General features: G+C 36.7%; 1 protein-coding gene and 1 long non-coding RNA gene across 2 annotated transcripts in view; one reads left to right on the plus strand and one right to left on the minus strand.

Moving 5' to 3' along the window:
- The window catches only part of LOC135842355 (uncharacterized), a 380,985-nt gene that overhangs the window by 236,415 nt on the left and 122,852 nt on the right, over window positions 1–21,718 (plus strand). The gene's annotated exons all lie outside the window — the stretch shown is intronic.
- Window positions 9,481–12,295, minus strand: LOC135844329 (uncharacterized). Its single transcript, XR_010558496.1, has 3 exons — window positions 12,084–12,295; window positions 11,838–11,997; window positions 9,481–11,726 (listed from the first exon to the last, which is right to left on the minus strand). It is a non-coding gene; the product is annotated as an uncharacterized LOC135844329 (long non-coding RNA).

Genomic DNA, 21,718 nt, shown 5'->3' on the forward strand with positions numbered 1-21,718 from the left:
TTCGGGCGAGAATCCGTCTGCGATTTTGAGCTTCGCGCTGAGCGAGAACGAGACGATGCTCGAGAGCCACGCAAAGGTTTGCGAGCTCGACTTCGCGTTTGGCGATCGGCGCGTTCCTGCTCATGATTGATGTCTTGCATCGCGTCGCTGATTTCTCGCTCGACGTTGACATCGGGTTGCGCTTTGGGCTGGTAACGCGGGCACTTAACGACGGGGCCGATGGATTGGTCATCGCCGCTGACGGCTTCGGTGGCGAATGTTGCATAGGCAACGGAAGCTGAAGCAGAGGCCGAAGATGACGAATCGTTAGCCGAGTCGCTTGTTTGAGAGGCAGCAACGCCTTTCTTCTTAGCAGACTTGGATTCGGCTTTCTTCTTGGCATTATCAGCCTTGAGAGCGGTCTGCTTAGCTTTCGTGTCGGCTTTCCGGGCAGCTTTCTTCTTCGCAGAAGCGGCTTTGGACTGGGCGATGGCGTTAGCTTTTTCCGTCTTGAGACGAATTCTTTCATCATTGATGCGAATCATCTCTTGACGTTTAGCTTCCGCTTCCGCGGCTTCCTGCTGGATGGCGGCGAGACGAGCGGCTTCTGCTTGTTCGCGATCATACGCTTCCTTGCGTAGGCGCTCGTCTTCCGCTTGCTGGGCCGCGATGTCGGCTTCGCCTGCTGAGAGATTGGCAAAGGTTGGGGTGAGAGTGGACGACTGGGTCTGAAGCGGCATCTGCTCGTCGTGATGCTGCGGGGGAGGTTGTACGTGTTGATTCGTCTGCGCGTAGTACAATGACGATGACGCAGGCGGAATCGGTTGAAAGCCAGTCGGAAGGTTCGACGGTGTCGCTACTCGGTATTGGCCAGTGATCGGGTTCTTGACTACCTGGGGAATACCGGCAGAAAACGCTCGCGGTTGACCGAACGTGTACACAAATGGTCTCACCGATCCGGGTGCCGTTTCCGGTGCCGGTTGCGTGCTAACGGTGACTGGAATCGGGCCTCGATATACCGGAGTGCGAGGCTGGAACGGCGGGATATTCTGGACAAAATAGGGGTTTGGGGGAACGATCGGTCGTGGAGCGATTATCGTAGACGGGAACGGCGTCGTTGCGGCAGCAGCGCCAGTTAACGGTGTCGTCGTCTGCGATGTCGAAACAGTACGTTGGCGGTTCAATGGCGTGAATTCGGGAGCTTGAACGTTCAAAGATGACGTAGACGTCGCCGGGGAGACAAAATTGTCTGTATTCGACGCAACGTTGTAAGATGAAGCGAGCGAATCCTGAGAACTTACGACTGCGTTAGCATCAACATCGTCGTCGTCGTCGTCATCGCCGCCGCTGGAAGTTTCAGAGTCAGAATCGACCTGGATAACTTCTTGGCCGGTAGGTTGGGGAACGTACGGGGGTTCGTTGGCCACTTTACCGTCGGGAGTTCGCTTTTCCTTCTTCGTGATAGGGATCATCTCCTCGCGGATACGGTTGGCCATTCGCTGGTAGAGCGGGAGCGGGTAGTAAGCACCGAGCTCGTCTCTACTGGGCGTTTGATCGTGAAAATTGACTAAGAATCTAGACGCGTTTTCGACAATGGGATAGCCTGTACCAATCCACCGCTGATTGGTCGTTTCGGTTATCGCTTTAACAAACGATTTTCGAGCGGTTCCAACGATTGGTGGGATAAAGTACGCCCGTTGGACGCCAGCTTTTTTCAAAAGCTCGAGTAGTAGTATCCACGAAGACTGAAATGATCCCTTGGGAGTTCGCAAGTGGATGTCAGAGGTACCGATCGTGTACATGACTTTGGCGGGGAGACGTTTGAATTCGTCGGATGCGAGAGTTATCACTAAATCTGCTACCGACGTTCCTCGTTGGTATAAGAGGGGGTGAAGACGATCGACGAATGATTTGCCTTTGGATAGATATTCTGCCAACGATGCTATATGGCCGTCCCCGAGCAATAATATGTCGAAAGCAAATAGCACCGCTGCGCAGGTTTTATCCGGGCGTACGAATCCGGTGGCCGTGAAGAAATGCGGGAAAGAGTTTAGCGGGTAGCACGGTAGAAGAGCTGACGATGATACGCCGTATCGTTTCTCGTACTTATCGTGGTTGTCGCCAATTTCGACGCAGGCTTGCTCGGGAGGTGGATTTTCAGGCAGATTGTCGACCTGCATCTGGCCGTCGTCTTGCGGCGCGTTTGGCTGAGGGGGAGCGGGGTTCGGTACTTGGACCGCTGCCGCTGGTTGAGCAACCGAAGCGTTCGCCGCGTTGGCCGCTGGTGGATTGGCCGAAGCCTTCGCAGCGTTCACGTTGCGTTGATTGGCGGCTGGCTGTTGCTGGTTTCGATCAGGTAACGGCTGCTTGCCTTTCCACGGAATTTGGCGATGCAACGGAGATTTTCCAGGTTCGTCGACGTTGGCTTCATTTCGATTGCCGGAACTCTGACGCGGACGCTTCGGTTGCGAGGGCGGGGAGGGTTCCGGTCGCGGGGTACTCTGCGTACGAGGTACGCGTGACGGATTTACAGACATAAGCGAGGGAATCGACTTAGGCTGTTGTTTGGGCGTCGCGGGCAGCTGTTTCGGCGTCGCTGGCGGCTGTTTTGGCGGGTTTGCGGCCGTTTTTCCGCTGGCAGTATTCGCCTTGGAAAATGACGCTGAACCGCTGGGTTTCGGTGACGGTGCGGATTTTCCATCAACACAAACGGTTTTCGGAGTCTGCATCGTCTGCGAGCCATGCGACGTGGACGGGACGGACGTAACGGAACAGAACTCGTCGGTGCGTTTCTTAATCAGCAGATCATACCGCGATTTCGTTTGATGTAACTTTTCAGTTACGTCGTCGAGCTGTTTCTTAAGGGTTGCGTTATTTTTGTCTGCGTCGGCCAAATAATTGCGAGCGATAGTGAGGTCGGTACGAGTGTTGTTCAGAAGATCAGCACAAATGGCCAGACGATTTCTGAGCTCATCGTAGTCCTCGTGCATCGGTGGAATATCAACCCTACGTCGGTGTTCGGAGACTTGGATGACGGACATATTGATGAAAAGATTTGGGGTATCACAGCCATCGTGGACGCACTTGAAAAATTTCATGTCGTCTTCAGTGACTGCTGGGTTGTCGTCGAAGATTTTCTGCACGCATGATGAGTGGTACAAATGACAACACAACGTAATCATCGGCGGGTCGACAGGGATCGAATACGGGTCGTTGGCATTAGCAGCCTCTTCCGATTTCATTGGGCTCGAACACGTGATCGAGAGGTGACAAGATTCACAAAGGTAGTCGAGTATTTCGGCCATCTCTGTAAAAACCAAGAAACAGACGGGGGGGACAGGGGGGTCAGTCAGAGCGAGACAAAGAGAATATCAAAAATTTTACCGGAAAATGCGTGAAAAATCTATACAGTGGGTTCGAGCCCCACATTGGGCGCCAATGTGAGAATATTATTACTTTATGCCTGTTACCGTAATGGGTTAAATCACTACTTCAAAGGGGAGAACTAAGAAATACTCCGTAGAGGATAACTTACCTGGCTAGCTCAGCAGGACGGCGTTATAATAATAGACCACAAGATGTGGATAAAATACACGCACATGCTACACAAATGGTATATTTTATCACGGATTATGTCACAATAGACGATTAACACGGATTAAGAACAGATTAACACAATTAAAACAAGATTATCAACATAATTAACACGATTCACAGATTACAACGTATGTTGGTCTATGAATATAAATATATCAGTGCATCCCAGCACTTCTTTAACACGGAAGACCGTTGACGTGATCAGTGTACAACGAACTACACCGTTCCACACGCTCGTAGCTGCGTCTAGGGTGCAGCTCCGAGTAGGACAACGCAGTGTTACCATGAGGAGAAATACATAATAGTACTACATAGGCAGGTTAGGCATATGCGGATATAACAAGTGATCCACAAAAGGGGAGAATTGGTAAAAATGGCACCAACGTTTTTGGTCAGCAATGTGATAACTTATTTTAATTTCACATTTTCGCTGTGATTTATTCAATTGAGCTTAGTTTTGACTCGTAGTGATAGAGTAACTTTTATGAGGATTAGGGGGAGGGGAGGGGGGCAAGTCTCCGAGTCCGCAAGGGAACTTGAAAGGGGGTCAGTATTGATTTCTACGCACTTCATCTCTGTTTATGGTACATTGCGACACATTTTTCATGCTCATTTCATTATGTCTCAAATTCAAAAGTTGTTCCTTTTGAGTGACATTAGGCTCACCCCCCTGGTGGTTGGCGCCTCTTACATGAGTTTTTTAATTTTTACAAATACATTTTTGTACTCTACAATAAATTGTCAGATGAATTGTTTTTCTGAAATTACCACATCAGGTCATTCCATGCCAAATCGGCAGATTTTTGCACGATAGGTCTTCGATTTTTTTTTTGAAAATCAGATCATGTGTAGAGGTCATCAAACAATCACAAATGTTGGTAAATACATCAGAAAACTTTTTTTCCTGGCGGATTATGCAAATTACCGTAACAAGATCTGGTGCTGGTCCATATTCGAACTGGTCCATAATTGGTGTCTTTACCTTTGATCAGATCTTTTAAATTATACTTTGATCACATTTTACCATTTTTAATTTCATGAAGTTTCTGTCAATTTATCACTCAAATTATATTTTAACTAGTTACCTAACAAGTTTTTAAAATGTTTCACGCAATGTTTGTTCAATCGTTATTTAATTTTTTCAATTTTTTTTTCAAGTTTTCACAATACTCATTTTATAATATTTTTGGTCAATTTTAGTAAAATTTCAAGCATTTTTAATGACTTTCCTTATAGTCAATCATTTTTATACTATTCTAGATTCGGACTTTGGCTGATAATCGGAGTTGGTTTACTTTTATTGTTATGTTACATTGGTAAGAATCTATGGTACATTATATACGAGTACCTACATAAATGATTTCAACCCGTCTGAATGCGAAAAAAAGTATTTTATTAATTTCTATTAAGGCACTGAAACATGAAATAGAGAACGTACCAAATGGGTTAAACATTCGGTATTGACCATCTCGAAAGTCTGCCTATTTTTTTCAGACTATCTGGAAATGGCTATTTTTCTACCCAGAAAACAAAAAGTTCTGAACATTGGAGTAAGTCAGAACAGTTTATATTTTATTCCACTGAGTGAAGTTACTGTATCAATTGTGCTTGAATTTCCACCATAGGTTAAGAACCCTTATGGGAACCTACATAATAAATTTGATCCATATTGGTTCATTAGAAGCAGAGTAACAGCTGGTCAAAGTTGAAATTGCGAAAAACTCATTCTGACTTGCCCCAGTACACCTTATATGATTCCTGTAATATCTTATGTGAGAATTGAGCTTAATTTTCACTATTGAATTGAAATTCTCATAACTTATGCATTTCAACTCATACATTCCGTTTTTGATACTGGTTTTCAATTTTTCAAAATTTTTGGGCCCCAAACAGGGGGGTGAAGGGTCAAATTTCAAAATCTTATTCTGAAAGTTCAGAGCACTTGGTGAGTAGATCCTAATTCCTAAATTTCTTCAAAATTGGTTCAGCCGTTTGTTCAGTAGCCCTATTGCAGATCCGGAAGAATTTGACAAAATGACAAAATTGTGCTGAAATCTAAGTCCGCGAATTTTTATTGTTGAAAGTTTGTAGTGGTCTCAAAAGAAAGAAAAATTAGAAAAAATGGTACTTCAATTTTTTGATTCGACCAAGACGAGTTAGTTGCAGAATATCAGTGCAACTGCTCGTCTCGGTTTTACCTTGTTTTCACGCTGTTTTCATCGTTTTAGTTTTATGTGTGTCTCTCTGGGGGGGGGGCTGGATTTATGAACGTGAATAACATTTAGAAAATTACTTGATACAAATTATATTTCAACACAAGTTGAAGAACACACTAAAAAAAATGTTAGCATATCCACAAAGTTTTTTGTAGGTAAGTACCTACCTACCATTGTATCTCAGCGAGTTTTGACTTTACAGTTGTAAATCATTTTCCTATTATTTGTATTTTCAGTAAAAAAAAAAAAATACTTACAGTATCAAAAAACATTTCTCCTGACAGATTGAGCAAATTACCAACAAGGTCTGGCACTGATCCATATTGCAGACCGGTCCATAATTGGTGCCGTTACCCTTAATCAAATCTTTTAAATTAATATGGTAGGTACTTTGATCACATTTTACCATTTTTCATAATCATCACAATTTCATGAAGTTTCTGTCAATTTAAATACTTATTCAAATTATATTTCAACAAGTTAACAAGTTTTAAAAATGTTTTATGCAATGTTTGTTCAATCGTTATTTAATTTTTCAAAAATTTCATCATTTTTTTTCAACTTTCACAATACTTAAGTATTTTATGATATTTTCAGTCAATTTTAGTACAAGTTCAAGGATTTTCAATGACATTCCTCATAGTCATTAATTTTTAGAGACATACTTTGGCTTTGGTATTGCCAGTACCTATCAAACAAGAAAGTGAAGATATGGACAAGTATAGTTAGCTATTTTTTGGACTACTTATCTAGAAGTGGCTATTTTTCCATGCAAAAAACAAAAAGTTCTCAACAAAGTCCAGATTTGGAAATGCAAGATAAAGAAAAAGAAGGTATAATAGAACCTGAGGCTGAGCATAGTATAAATGGTTGATTGGTCAACCAATTTTAGTAAAATTTCGATGATTTTTAATGAATTTCCATATAAGGTAAGTGCAGGTAATTACGCCACCCTAAGGTTTGAGGTCATTTAATGGGGTTAAAATGCATCTTTGGCAAAAATGTGAATGAACCACCTCAAAGTACATCTTATTAGCTACCTTTCACGAAAAAAAATTTTTTTCTTACCCCTCCCCCAATACCGCCAATCTCCTCCTGAAAATTGTTTACAAAAGTGGCGTAATTATCAACACCTGCAGGTAATTACGCCACCATCCCAAAAAACTATTTAAAATCTATGAAAACATTGGTAAAAATCATTTGGCATTTTGGGCATCTTATTGGCTACCTTTCCCTAAAAAAAATGTTTTCCATTACCCCTCCCCCTATCCCATCCCTCCATTTCTGAAAATGTGGTGTATTCATCAACATATGCAGGTAATTCCGCCACTCTGCCCCCACCACCAAAAAAAATTATTTAAAATTATTGATAAAAACATCGCTAAAAATTATTTCTTAGTATTTTGGTCAAATATGTGAAAGTCCTGAAAGAGTTTTGTTAAAGTGGCGTAATTTTCAACATTGGTACTTTTGTATATTTTTCAACTTTTCGATACTTACATTGAGAAATGACAAAAAACTGTTTATCCCATTGAAATCGTCATTAAATTTACTACAGGAAACATATCTTCAAAAATTTTTTTCGCCCTTATTACAAATTACAGCACGTTTCCAAACTGTGGTCAATTTAACATGACGTTTTTTTTTGGCATCAAATTTACGAAAAAGCGAGCCACAGATCAGAAAATTATCCGATCCGGTGATATTTTTGGTTTTCCTACCTTGGCTTCAACAGTACAATCACCTAAAAATTGTCTCACGGTGCCATCTACCCGTTTACTATGAAAACTGAGGTAGTGGCGTAATTAGCTGCACTTACCTTACGTAGTCAATAATTTTTATGCCATACAAGAAAAATGATCTTTTGACTTCAGTATTGCTAGTATTGGACGGTTCAGACTTCAGCTGAGAATTTGATTCATTAATTACATATTTAATTTACACTTTCATAGTTAGGCTGGACTAGGTATCTAGTGGTGGTTATTTTTCCACCTGAAAAAAAAGTTCTCAACAAAGTCAAGATTTGGAAATGTGAGATAAAGAAAAAAATCCTTTGATCTGCACATTTTAGTTTTTACTATTTTTCATTTCATGAAGTTTCTGTCAATTAGATCATTCAAATTATACTTAATTCAACAAGTTGAAATTTTCAAAAAATGTTCATGCAATGTTTGTTCAGTCGTTATTTAATTTTTCGAAAATTTCACTTTTTTTTTTCAATTTTTACAAAACTTATTTTATGATGCGTATTTTCTGTCAATTTTAGTAAAATTTCGAGGATTTTGAATGGCTTTTCTCATGGTCAATAATTTTTAGAGATGTGCTTTGGATTCATTTTGAGCATTTTTAATGACTTTCCTTACAGTCAATAATTTTTATGCTATACTATAGAGACGATCTTTGGCTTCATAGTATTGCCAGTATCCTACGATTCAGACTTCAGCTGATAATCTTAGTTGGTTTTACTTTTATTGTCATGTTACATGGCCCATGGGTAAGACCCTATGGTATGGGTACCTACTTAAACAAACATGGTTTCAACCCCTGTCAAAATGTGAAAAATGAAAATGTTTTTTTTAAAACTAGACTTCATAGTGTTACGCTAGACTTGGTAGTGATTATTTTTCTAGCTGGAAAAACAGTTCTCAACAAATTCAAGATTTGGTAATGCGAGATTAAGAAAAGGATATCTACATACTTTGATCACATTATACCATTTTTCATTTAATGAAGTTTCTGTCAATTTGAACACTCAAATTATATTTCAATAAGTTAACAAGTTTTAAAAATGTGTCATGCAATGTTGGTCCAATCGTTATGTAATTTTTCAAAAGTTTCATTTTTTTTTTTCAATTTTTACAATGGTAGATAAAGATATGTACTTATTTTATGATATTTTTGGTCAATTTTAGTAAAATTTCAAGGATTTTTAATGACTTTTCTTATAGTCAATAATTTTCAAAGACGATAAGAAAAATAATTTTTAATAGAACCTGAAGCTGAGCGTAGTAAAAGTGATTGATTAGTCAACAACGTTCAACGTTCGACTCACAACCATCGAAAATTGATCAACTCGTTGTTTTTTCACAACACGCTCCCTAGCTACATTGAAGACATCCTAAAATGCCAAAGGGTATCTCAAAAGTCCTAAAAATTGTGGTTTGTTTTTGGAAATTCTGAAGTAAATATAATTTGTACTACATACTTAATTGTAATTTTTACCCTGAGTACAATAGGTCAGCTGGAAAAAATATGTTAGGTCTCGAAACACCTCATTCATGGCAACATTCAAAAACTTCGATATTTTATTTTTGAGTGGGTCGTATTTCTCATGTTGATATTGCACTAAATGAAGTTCCAAAACAAAGAATTTGTATCAGATCTTTCAAATGATACTTTGACCACATTCTACCATTTTTACTTTTATGAAGTTTTTGTCAATTTAAACACTCAAATTATTATTATTATTATTATTTTGGGTTTTTATAATTACTAGATTATTACACCTCTAAGTGAGAAGGTTTATATTGAGTTTGCTAAGATATTTTAACAAGATAACAAGTTTTAAAAATGTTTGTTCAATCGTTATTTAGTTTTTCAAAAATTTCATCAATTTTTTTTCAATTTTCACAATACTTATTTTATGATATTTATTTTGAGCATTTTTAATGACTTTTCTTATAGTCAATAATTTTTATGCTACACTAGAGACGATCTTCGGCTTCAGTATTGCCAGTATCGGACAATTCCGACCTCGGCTGATGATCGGAGTTGGTTTACTTTTATTGTTATGTTTCATTGGTATTAAGAATCTATGGTACTTATATACGAGTACATAAACGATTTCAACCCGTCTAATTGCAAAAAAAAAAAGTATGTTAATAAAGTCTACTTATCTTTTTCGGACTATCTGGAAGTGGCTATTTTTCTACCCAGAAAACAACAAGTTCTCAACAAAGTCCAGATTTGGAATTGCAAGATAAAGAAAAAGAAGGTTTATAGAACCTGAGGTTTAATAGCATCGATAAATGGTTTATTAGTCAACAACGCTCAACGTTCTACTCACAAACATCGAAACTCAATCAACTCGTTGTTTTTTCACAAAACATTCCCTGCATTGAAGGACACCTAAAATACCAATTTGTTGTCTTAAACGTCAAAAAAATTGTAGTTTGTTCTTAGAAATTCTGAAGTAAATGATCTGTAGTACTAGTGAACCCGTGTAGCCTGGTGTGAATAGTGGGAGCAATGCCCCCCCCCCTTAGTATACTCAAGAGGGTGAGCTGTTTTTTATATTCATAAATTGCAGTAAGTAATTTACTTATCATTCGCGTGCGATCAAACTCAAACGTGAGTGAAATTTTATGTGTAAGTAATTTAATTTCATTTTCTGATTGAAAACACGTATGATACTTATGGGAAGTGTTAAAAATCGTATTAGGTCATTCCATGCCAAATACGTGGATTTTTGCACGATGGGTCTTCAATTTTTTTCAAAATCAGATCATGTGTAGAGGTCATCAAACAATGACAAATGACGTCAACCGGACATTTTTTCGATATTTTTTTCAGCTGAGCTGTGAATCTTCAAAGTTCTCCAAAATGGCTGAAAATAGACAATTTCAGTTGCAAATTGCTCCATTGCGGTAAAACATCTCAAAAATGCAAAAATTTTCATTTTTTAGGTTTCCGATGATATATTTTTGCAATAAGTACGAATCTTGCAATTTTTTTCTCGACAATGAAAAAAAATGCTAGTTCAATTTGTTGATATGTTATTCTACGTAAAATGGGCTAAAACTGAGAATTTTTTCAGAATTTTACATCTTGGACATTGTGGTTCTTATTTAAATTATAAGTTTTTAAATCAATTTTTTTAGGTTTTTGAAAGTGGCAACACTGATTTTGACATCATTCGTCGATTACCCTCTCAAAGTGCTACAACTTGAAGAAAATAGGTCGAAATTCTATACCGTGTACAACCGGAGCAATTGGCAACTGAAATTTTCCATTTTCAGACATTTTACAGAACTTTGAAGCCTCACAGTTCCGCCAAAAAAAATCGAAAAAATGTCGGGTTTACATCATATGACCTCTACACATGATCTGATTTTGAAAAAAAATCGAAGATCCATCGTGCAAAAATCCGCCGATTTGGCATGAAATGTCCCATCATTACCTTGAAGGCAATGTCGTGTGTGTCCATAAAAAAAAATCGTCTTTGTGCGTCACTGTTAAGAATCTATGATGCCCTGAATTGGAAAATTTGCATCTGGGTGCAGTGAAAATGCTCCATGGAAAATGCATGAAGCTAACCAATATTCAATCAGGACTCAACGAACCCTTCCGAGCATATCCGAACCTTATCAGTGATGCTTAAAATCGTACTTTTTTTATGGACATACATGGTTTTGCATTTAATGGTAACGATATTTACAATCACAAAACTTGAACTTTGAAAAGCAATAAAAGCTTCAAAGTCATTGGTATGAAAATCACCAAAAAATTGGTCAATCAATAACCACACTGAACAGTCAACGCTGTGTTTTCCCGTCAATGTCAGTTGAAGAAGCCAAAGAAATTAACTATTTTCTACTGGGCAACTGGATTTTAGTTCAAGTAATTAGATAGGTAGCTTATCTTAAAATTTTGTTTATACCACTTTTTAAAATTTTTAAAAATGTTTACCGTGTGTAAATTCATCAATTTTCTTTACAATGGCATCTGAACTTATCTTGACGATCCACATGCATCCTTCTTTGTGGAAATTCATATACACGATATTATCATATGAAAAATAGAATTTTGGGAGGATATGTTAGCCCCAAATCATAAGTTTGGGGCCAGCATATCCTCCCAGAATTCAATTTTTGATTTTATTGATGCCATGAGATGTTCTTTCTTAAGATCTTCGTGTCATCTAAAATAGATTGCCTGCAATAAACATGATTTTTGCAAACAATGTGAACATAAACCGTTCTATTTATGATTCCTTGATATCTCATGTGAGAATGAACTTCCTCTCTGCAGTAAATATGTACTTACCATGCTAGTCAATTATGAAGCGCTACGGTAAAAAAAAAATAAGTCTTCTTACATATCTTTCTACGCGACTGGCAAAAGCACCTGTCCAGTGTACTGCTGTGATATCTGTGATTCCCAAACTACATGCTTCATGTTCAACATTTACAACAGGAGCAACATCCTAAAATCAACATAAACTATTGCTTAGAATCTTATGTTACCTACAGTTTGACAATGAAAGTGATTAGGTAGGTATGTGTTACTTACGTGCTGTTTGAGGAAGTGGAAGTTGAGAAACTGATGCAATTCCATTGAAAAATAGAAAATCATGGTGCGTTGTTTCATCTCGAATGTTTTCCAAGTTAATGTTCAAAATGTGATCACGTAGTCTATGTTAAGGATAAGCAATTGCCATTATAATTTAAAAAATTTAATTATTTTTTCATGATAATTTTATAATGAAATTTTTATGTACAAAAATGTTGAATTGGTTACTGGTATTAGGAGTATTTATCATTTATCTAATCTTATCTCCCTCCCAATATACATTGCTCTAGATAAATTAGTCTATGGATTTATTTTTAAAAAGATCAATGATAATTAAGCAGTGATATTGATATTGAAGTGGGTAGATTAGTTGATTCGTTTTCCCTTTTTTCATAATGATTTTTCTTCTACCATCAAAAGTTGAATTTTTTAATAGGTAGGTCATCATCATCAACGTCTAGTGTGCCGCCAATAACAATTGCCACTCCTCTCTGTCTTGAGCTAGTGTGGCCGCAGTCGCTACTGAGCCAACTACTTTCCGGACTGTATCAGTCCACCTTGTTGGAGATCTTCCTCTCCCTCATGTTCCAGGGACCTTGGACCTTGCCAAAGAGAATTCCTTTTTCTATCTTTTCCTGCCCTCAGCCCTGTTCTGGTTATGTGTCCAAAGTAACTCATTATCCTGGTTTTACATATTTTACTTAGCCTGGTTGGTTCTTGGAATTGTTCCACAATTGATGCATTTGTTTGGTGCACAGTGTATGGTGTCCTCAATATCCTGTGCCATACCCACATTTCAAAGGCATCAATTCTTCAATCATCTTGCTTCAATGTCCAGGTCTCCGCTCCATATAAGAAAACTGGAAAAACTAGCATCCTGATTAGTCTCTTCCTCGTTTTTATGGAGATTTTCCAGTTGGTGGTGACTTTTCTCAACTGAGACATCGCTGCTTTTCCAAGAGCTATTTGTCTTCTAATTTCCTTGGCTGATCCTCCATCAGCATCCATAAGTGAGCCCAAATGAATAAACGAGTTCACTTTTTCTAATTCAATCAGGGCTTTGGATTCTGATAAGTATCCAGAGTTGCATTAAAAAGCAGGTAAATATAGGTAGGTTAAGAAAAAGAGACTTCTTCTTAATTTGATTCAACTCTCTGGCCTAAAAGTAATTCTCTTGCAGGTTGCCTATCTGTACTCTGTAGGATTCAGTGTCTTTGCACTAATTAGCATTGCTCTCCAATGTACCTAGTCTGGTGTAGTGGATGCACACTGTCCCAGCAATCCGGAGGGCCTGGGTTCGATTCCCAGGCTGGGCAAGAATTTTTTGTATGTTAGTTGCATTAAAAAGCAGGTAAATAATTATAGGTTGGTTAAGAAAAAGAGACTTCTTCTTAATTTGATCCACCTGATCAGTTCTGCTAGTTCCTCTTCATTTGTGGCTAATAAGGTGGTATCATCAGTGTTATGGAGATTGGAGATTTTTCTTCCTCCTACCTTGATGCTACCTTCCCAGTTCTCCAAGGCTTTTTGCATGATGTACTCACCATAGATGTAGACAGCAGAGGCGAGAGTATGCAGCCCTGCCCTACTCACTGTTCTGGCTGAAACAGGTTTAACTCTTCTCCACCTACTCTCACCATCATCTCATTCTTGTCATACAGCGATTTGATCAGCTCAGTTAGGTGCTCTGGAACTCCCATCTCACGTAGTATCTCATATAAGTAGATTTGTCCAATTGACGCAGTCAAAGGCCTTTGCATAGTCAACAAAGAATAGTACCTACCCCAGAGATGTAGAATTCATGGAATTTTTCTATTATTTGTCTGATGTTCAAAATCTGCTCTCTTCCCATACAACAATGACCATGCTAATTTCGATGTGAATGTCGACCCACCCACATCCGTCACTTTTGGATGCCACATGTCGATGTGAATTTCGACCCTGTGTCGAGCTAATTGTCGATGTAATTGTCGACTGATGTTGATCTACATTCGTGTCGACAATTGGCTCCACACAGGGTCGAAATTCACATCGACGTGGGGCATCCAAAAGTGACGGATGTGGATGGATCAACATTCACATCGAAATTTATGTCAACCTCCTGTTTCGTTAATTTATAGAATTTGAGTTTAAAAGTTTTTATTTTTTTTTTCCAAAAATTATTTCCTCTGGTGTGGCTATTGCTTGTGCTAAAAACAGCATCGATGCAAAGTCCACTTCCGAAGAAGTACAGACGAAAAGTCTGTATAATCAAGAAGTTCAACAAAAATCCCTTATATCAAAGATGGTGCAATACTTTATCTGCGAGTACTAAACTAATCCATTTTCATGTTGACATGTCGATGTTGATGTTGATGTGAAATTTGACATCAACAAATACATCCACAATATCAACATCATATCATCTACAACTCCAAACTGCGGAAAAGTGAATAATTTCATCAATTCCCTAAAAAATTTGTTTTCCACATTGAACAAGATCATATTTTTGAATGTTTACTAAAATTTTAAACACTAAAACAGAAATTTTAATTGTGAAAAATTGGTCGACATAGTTGTAGATGTAAATTTTGAACATCAAATTTTACATCTACATGTCGAGATGGCATGTCGAGGTATCAGAAATAATCATTTAACTGGCTTTTGTACGGACAGAAGATTCCTACAAAATAATTAATTGATCACTTTCCCATCATATGTTGGAAAAACGTAGTCGATGTAAATGCCGACGTCGACAATTGTTGTGCGGGTTGTACCTCTTCCAGGCATAAAACGTGTCAGTTTAGGTGGAATCTGTCTATGCAAGTATGTATGTATGCCTTGTTCCTGTTGTTGATTATTTGGAGCATCACTTTACTGGCATGTGGTGTGGAATCAGGGCTATCGTGAGATAGTTAGCACAATTTTTTGTATCACCTTTCTTGTGTAGCGGAATTAACACTGATTTGCACCAATCTTCTGGTCATTCTCTTTTGTGCCATATGTTGTTGCATATCTTCCAGATCACCTTCTCTGCTTTCTTACCCATGGACTGTAGTATCTCAGTCTCGATACCTTCACATCCAGGTGCTTTGCGTTTTCTCAATGCCTTGATGGCATCTCTTACTTCGTCGAGTAAGATTTCTGATAAAAATGTCGTCAATATTAATTCTATCATTTATTTTTCTGAAAATTATTTGGATCATAGACACAAATAGAGTTTTAATATTTTCAAATTTTGAAATTTTTTCATAAACTTTTGAACATTTAAAATATGGCATTTTTAAAAGTTTTCAAGATGTTTTACTTGGGCAAAAGAATTTTATTCGCAATTCGCTATTTTTTTCAATATTTTGAGTGATTGTCCCATTTGACAGAATTTTATTTAGGTACCAGCTAATTTTTTGACTTTCGAGTGCTAATTTTTTTAAATCAAAGTGGCCCTAAAATGGGAAAAAATCAAAATTTCGCCCAATTCATCTAAGTAAAATTTGGAATGAATATTTTTAAAAATAAGTTCCTTGTTCCTATAATGTTTATCCATGTAGAAAAACTCATCTAGTGTAGAGTGAAAACTGTCTATTTGCGACTACGGGTTCCCTTTTTGTACACCCTGTCAGGCCTGTCAAAAAACCACCAGATAAAATTTTTTTTAATGAAAACTATCGCAGACTCCCTTTGGAATTTTTTTGAAAATGTTGACCTTATCCAAGTAGAAAACTCAATAAAAATTCAGAGGTTTTGTACAAGAAAATAGTTACCTATATTTGTTGATGCTTTTTTTATACAGCTTTGCGAATCATATCAACAAATAAGTCTCAAGTTTCTAAGAACTCGTAACTCGTAGGTACTTTTAACTATTGTGTTGAATGAAATTGATATTAGCTACCTATCTATAGGTATCCCCAGCTATTGTCGAGTAAATATTATACCCATACTAAATCAGAGACTTTTTTTTTATACCTACCTATCTATTTTCCATATTCCTGTACGCGTCGGAAACGTGGACAGTGAAGAAAGCGGATCAAGGTCGGATAGATGCATTCGAGATGTATTGCTATAGGCGAATGCTCAGAATCTCGTGGACCAAGAAGAGAACAAATATTTCCATATTAGGAGAACTAGGTGTGAAAGACAGACTCAGCACCATAGTAAGAAGAAGGATCCTGAGATATTTCGGGCATGTAGTACGCCAGAATAACCTAGAGAAACTCACTGTTCAAGGACATGTGGAAGGAAAGAGGTCAAGAGGAAGATCGCCCACAAGGTACACGGACCTGATAAAGAAGGCTACAGGACTCACCCTGGGAGAGTGTACCAGAGAAGCCGAAGATAGGGAAAGCTGGAGGGAGCTAGTTGGGGGCGTTCCATAGTCACGATGCTCGGATTCGAGTGAACGACGAAGAAGATCTTTAAATATTCAAGTCCTTTTTCAATGACCCAATTTACTCCGCAGAATAAATATTCTTCGGGAAAAAAAAGAAACAGAATCACAATTGACGTATTTGTACAAGTGCTCGCCTCTTCTTAAAGAAAGAAAAAAACCACTCCATTGAAAAATAACAGCACGCTACATCAACCTTGAAGCGCGGAACAGTTTCGCAGCAAAAGCAGAAACACAAATAGAAAAAAAATTGTTTCGATGCGAATCAGTTGAAAATAAATTCGAACATTTTTATAAATTAAAAATCCACCAGCCAGCGAGAACGTCAAAATTTTCAATAAGAAACACAAACACAAGAGAGGTAAAAAAAAATCCTATCAATAATGAAGTTTATTGGATATTCAAAAAACAAAATCAAATCAAAGTTACCAACATCAAAAACACATAATTAAAAAAAAAATCTTTAGGTCACTGTGTGTACGAGTATTTTGATTGAAAAAGCTATACCTATAACAAACGTTATTTTAGACCAAGGCCAAAGTTTACCTCTTTGATTGTATGTAAAAACGAGCAGATTTTTAATGAGTTCACCCACTTTGGTGGTGGAAATTCGCTTTTGCTGTGTTTTTTTTTACACGCAGCAATTATCGAAATACAGAAATTCGCAAACAGTCGCTTTTCATTCACAAAGAGCTTTGAAAAGTTAACTCGCCAAAGTGCTCGAAATGGTATATAGGAAAAAGCAAATTAAATTAGACGTAAAGAAGTAAAATACTATGAAATTTTTTCCTCTGTGTATATTTAACGATCGGATCTTCACACGGAGTGAATTTCGATAAATATTTTTTCCCTTCGTCGAAAAACAAAAAATGACAACTCGTTAGCATTCATATTTTTTCACTTTATAATGTCAAAGTGTAATAAGCAATTGGTATGGTTGTGAAAAAAAAATAGAAGAATACTCCACGTTTATAAATAAATAAAAATAATCTATTCGAGTTAGTGGTTTTTGAGACACCCTGGCGTACAAAGTATGGCAGAAAAAACATCCTTAGAGGTACAATTGCTGCACAGTATCATCCAATTGTGAATATATTTTTCTAAAATAACGCAAAGTGAAGTATAACGTACTCGCAGAGCCTTATACAAAAGTGACGAGTTTAATTTGAAATCATCTCTTAAAACAGGTATTTTCTATGGTAACAAAGTGTGTCGTTTTAAAAGGGTTTTCCTTTTTAGCTCTCAACCTTCCTCTATATACTTAGCTATAGGTATAGCATCATCGTAAATAACGAAACATGCGAATAATTTATATCCTAAAAAAGAATAAGGGGAAATGTTGCGAAAACTAAATTAATAATACTTTTATCGTAGTATTGTTTAAAAATAACCTGTCTTGAATTACGAATGTGACTGACTATAGAAGGTATATTTAAAATTAAACCGTGTTGTTGTCTCGTCGTGTGAATTTAATAAAATAAAAACTTGGCTACCCCCACATTATAATAATATATATGATAAAATAACTCACTTATTTTCATTTTAAATTGTCTTTGTGTAATGATTGCTTTGCATATGACGAAGCATAACCTAATAAAATTTACGCATTTCTCGAACTCGCCCACATATGAGAGAATTTCATTCGCTGCGAGCAACAAAAAAAAAAGAAAAACTGTATGAATAATTCTCGCACGAATTTTTTTCACGAGAGCGTGACAAGAAAAAGTGCTTCCTTTTTACAATGTACGAATGTGATTTTGACGAAACGAGTAAATTTTTAATGCTGCGTCGAGTTTCGGGTAAGAAAATTCACTCGATCATGTGTAAAAGTTATAATGCTCGATTGAAGTTTCTCGCATAATTCAAATTTTAAATCGTGTTCCGGGTTCGAATTATAACGGTCGCCGATATACACGAATAATACTTGCGAGTTTAATCATCAATTAAATCCGTAATAATTTATTCGAAGGATCTAGTAATGATTTATTCGCGGGCGCGAAAAATTACTCGAGTAACTTTGTAATTCCGCTTTCGTAACCTATAAAAGGATTTTAATAGATTTGGGTGATTTTATGGCCCGCAAATACTCCGGAGAATTGCGAAATTTTCATAGCCTTTTGTATTGTACTATAATGTAGTAGTTTTCGGGCTATCAAAATTAGTATATATACTGCTGGGTTATAACAATTGTGTATCGTTATTTAAGGCACTTAAATGTTGAAAAAAAACTCGGGTCAGAGTGTTTTTATTTCCAATGTTATACGTAGCAGATGCGGGAAAAATGGAGCTATTTGGAAAATTATGGAAAAGTTGGGGCGATAAAAGTTATATTTTCATCGTCCTCTGTCAGTCATTCGAACGGTATTTTTTGTCGAAAATTAGGCTGGAAATTATTATGGCAATCGTGAATAAAAGTCTGTTTAAAATGAAAATGTGACATTTCGTCAACTTTTTCGAATTTGATTCTATTGTCTATTGGATTTTTTAAAAATTGTTTTATGCAAGTTCGTTCAAGTCTCAATATCAAAATAAAAATATGTAAAAAAAAAATAAATAAATCTAGCAGACTTAATTGAGTTTTTCAGTTTTTAAAAAAACTCGATCATGAGTAAAAGAGCCAGCATTTGTTTTGAAGTCCAATGTTTTCTAAGGTAGGTAGGTACTTACATAGATATTTATTTTTCAATTTTTTCTTGTCAAATCCAAGTTTTGTATGCCACTTTATTACATTTCAGAATTTTTTGGTACCTAATTAAGATTTTTTTAACACTCTGGAGAGGCATGAAATAGCGAGATCTTCTTATCAAAAAATCGTTCATATGATCGAAAATCGACTGATTGAATCCTAAAAATCAAGTTTATTTGAGATTTTTCCTTTGAACGATCAAACATATGTACCTAGATATGCATTTTCGAAATAAAAATCAATAATTTTTACCTTAAAAAATGGACTTCAAATTTCCAAAATGAATTAATCGTCCCAAAAATATCGTTTCATTTTCAATTTTCATTCTCATACGTATGATGAATTACGTTCAATTCAAAGGTACAGAGTGAAAAAAATTCAGCCTTCAAAATTGATTATACCTATTCGGAAATTGATTAATCGAATCCCAAAATTCGATTTTATTGTCGACTTTTCACTTAGTATGATAGAAAAACATGTTCGAAATAAAGAATCAATTTTGACCTCAAAAATTGGACTTTCGGATCAAAAAAATCGAAAAATCGATTTATTTGCGATTTTCAATGTCACATAATCCAACGATCCCACATATTTGAAATGTAAATTCAATTCCAACTTGAATTAATGGACATCTAAATCAAAAATCGATTGATCGGACTCAAAAAAAATAGATTTATTTTCGATTTTTGATATCATTTGATAAGCTATGTTCCCTATTGAAAAATCAATTTCATCCTCAAGAATGTGTTAAGACTGTATACGAGCATGTATGGTAATAAGAGAGAGGATGAGAAATATTCCTTAGCGGGTGAAAGATTACCAGTAGCCTTATACGGCTCTTTGTAATATCATGAAGGAACTATTTGCACTTACCCCTTGCTAGCTCAGCGGTTATACTACTATAGTGTCGGATACGTCAACATAAATACCAACCAATGTATAAATTAGGTCCACTTTCGCGGAATAATAACACATTCGTTAGTTTCTCCAATGTAATCGGTGTACCAAATTACATTCTCTTAATTATAAGGTTTTCTTCAAATATATACATTCACCAATTTAAGATTCACCAAATTACGAATTAGAACAGAGACACTATGCTCGACCGCCTAATCACGTAGAATTCACCAAGAAGAACTTAATTAATCACAATTCCACAACAGGGCAACTAAGATGAAGTGGTTGATTGCTTTATTAAGCCCAGAATTAACCAATGAAGATACTAATTAACCGAACCCTAAAAAGGGTATACTGGGAAAAGGAATACGTTTTCAAACGATTAAGTCGAAGGAAAACGGACCAAATGCTCAAGTCCACGATTCATAGATCTTTGAAGTACTATGATAGGTACCAAATTTACGTATCTACAACTCCGCAAATGAACAAGAAGTGATTTCGAGATCGAACCTAGCTAAAGTTATACCTAAAGCACCTAAAAGTTCCTAAATCGATCTCGAAAGCTGATAGGCTCGCGCTACTTTTACCAGAAGATGGGGGAACTATATTAGCCAATTATAAAATAGATGTAATTATGCGAATTCTCCGCCCATATAAATAATATTGGTGCGGACCTCCGGGTGTGATGGAATATTATCCGGAACCCCCTGCTGGTATTCAATAATATTCGAATTCGCAAGTACCTACACTTTACCTTAATAAATCAAACTATCCCTAAGTTGTCAAGACTTAAAGGATGGATTTACCAAGTCCTATAGGATCTTCCCCAACTTAAGAATCGTTACGAGATGCACTGAGAGGACAGTGAGACCATAATGCCACCTTACAAATGGACTTCCGATTCGAAAAATCAATTTACTTTCGATTTTCGATCATGATAAGGATGGCATTATGCTCAAAATGAAAAATACTCGTATAAGTGGCAGTCTCACAAAAAGTACGAGGTTTCCGGATTAAGAAAAAAAAAAAAGTACCTATGATTGAAAATTGATGAATCGAATCTCAAAGTCGATTTATTCGCGAGTTTTGATCTCATACGATCGGACAAGTTCAAAATGAACAAAAATCAGCTTTTGAATGAAAAATCGATAATTGAGGCGCAAATTACATTTAAACATTAATTAGACCATTTTCATACTAATTAAATATCACTTTTTGAAATGAAAGAATACAAGTTTGATATAATGTTATCCAAGTAAATCAAATTGTATGAGCTTTGATAAAATTTTATAGGTATGTAGGACGTAGGTACATGCTGGGCATAAAATTCTATGTAAAATTGTTCAATGTTTTTTTTTTTTTTTTATAGAATACTATAGAATTCATTTTCCATGGGTAGTGAGGCTGAGTTTTTTAGTAGGAAGTAGTTCATAGCGTTGTTACATCTCTGTTTAATGGTGTCGAAGTGAAAATTGGAAAATACACTAGAGATATGATTTTTTTTCAGGAAGAGAAGAAGGGGTGACGAGAAATTTTGTAATTGATCTTTGGAGTGAAATTTTGTGAGGTATTATTATTTTTTGCTTGAAATAAATTGGTTCAGCTACAGGAGGTGAAAAAATTCTAAATAAAATTTAAACCTCGCATAAATACCACACACCCTATACTATAAACGACTATCTGCATTTA

This window comes from Planococcus citri, chromosome 4 (assembly GCF_950023065.1).
Source record: "Planococcus citri chromosome 4, ihPlaCitr1.1, whole genome shotgun sequence".
Lineage (NCBI taxonomy): Eukaryota > Metazoa > Arthropoda > Insecta > Hemiptera > Pseudococcidae > Planococcus > Planococcus citri.